We start from the raw sequence: 1,378 nt of genomic DNA, 5'->3' as shown, positions 1-1,378 counted from the left end.
TTTCATCTAAGTATGTGGTGATTAATAATGGAAAATTTTATTAGCTTCGATGCCATGCTATGCATAATGGTTTAAATAACTTGTGTTTCTTATATTGAAAAATAATTCAGATTCTGTTTCAATTACAACCCTGATGCAGACAAGGATTGTGTGGTTGTACATGTCACTCGCTATGAGGCGGATGACCTGAATATACGCACTGGGAAAACAGAGTTCTTAGGCTGTTGGATCCTGGAAGCCATTTGCGGTTATACCAATGAAGAGTTGTATTCCAGCCTCACTGTTGTCAGGCGTGTTGTCCCGGGTGTACTGCAGCAAAAGAAGTTCAAAGCTACTCCTCCGTTTGTGAGGCATACTGTTCTTGTCAAGCTTACGCAGGAAGATGACATGGCATGCCTCCACAAACAAGTTTATCAGTGGCAAGGCCACAAGGTTGTCTTCATAAAGGTTCACATCATTGAGCTGCTGCGGGATGTCCTCGATGATGTTCATGGCAAGGTCTGTCTTATGTCCAGCCTAAATTAGATCCAGGCATGAACTAGTTGCCCCAACTAGTGTTTAATAGTAGTTTCGAACTTTGGATTGTGTCTAATTATCCGAACCTTGCCTGTTATCGACCCCTCTGGGGCTAGTACTCTGTTTGAATCCGTCTATGGGAACTGCTGCTACTTTTATGTGCCCGTGAATCATGTGACAACCATCGTAATTGTTGCCGAAATAGATGCGTCCTCACTAATTTTTTCATGAATATGGCATGGTAAGACATCAGTTGTCACGGTTTATCATACGAGCAGTGTGTGTTTTGATGAAATAGAGCACTCATTCGAGAACTGTGCGCCGAAGTATACATAAGTACTTGTAAACACTGTTGGTGCTACCCCACTTGTAAGCAGTTGTGCAAAACATGGCACATTGGCTCAACTCACTTCAACACTAGGCTATCGACCAGCTAACAATCAACAATCTGCTGTCTGACATATAAGCAACTATGTATCTTGTTATAGTGGTTCATGCAGTTAATTGAGGCCACAATGTAATAAATTGTAAACGTTCACACGCTAGTCCAGCGCTCATGTGGAACACTCACATTAAACTCGTCATCATAAAAAACTTGAAAAGCAGAAGTTAAGCAATTTTATACATCCCAATGATTCATAGAACATAACAAACATATACTAGTTCACACCAAAAGACAAAGTTGTGAGAAGGATGACAAAGCAGGAAAAAACAAGCAAGGCTTCTGTGAGCAAAGGGCCTCCCGGCAGGCTTAAATTTCCTGGAGTTCACTCTGTTTTTTTCTTGTTGCCACCATCCAGGGTTAGGTTCTCTCATTCCAGAATAACCAATTATAATTGTGGTCTCAGCTGGAATGCTAAAC

This window comes from Triticum dicoccoides, chromosome 2B, assembly GCF_002162155.2.
Source record: "Triticum dicoccoides isolate Atlit2015 ecotype Zavitan chromosome 2B, WEW_v2.0, whole genome shotgun sequence".
In the NCBI taxonomy this organism is placed as follows: domain Eukaryota; kingdom Viridiplantae; phylum Streptophyta; class Magnoliopsida; order Poales; family Poaceae; genus Triticum; species Triticum dicoccoides.
Note: the sequence above shows the minus strand (reverse complement) of the source record.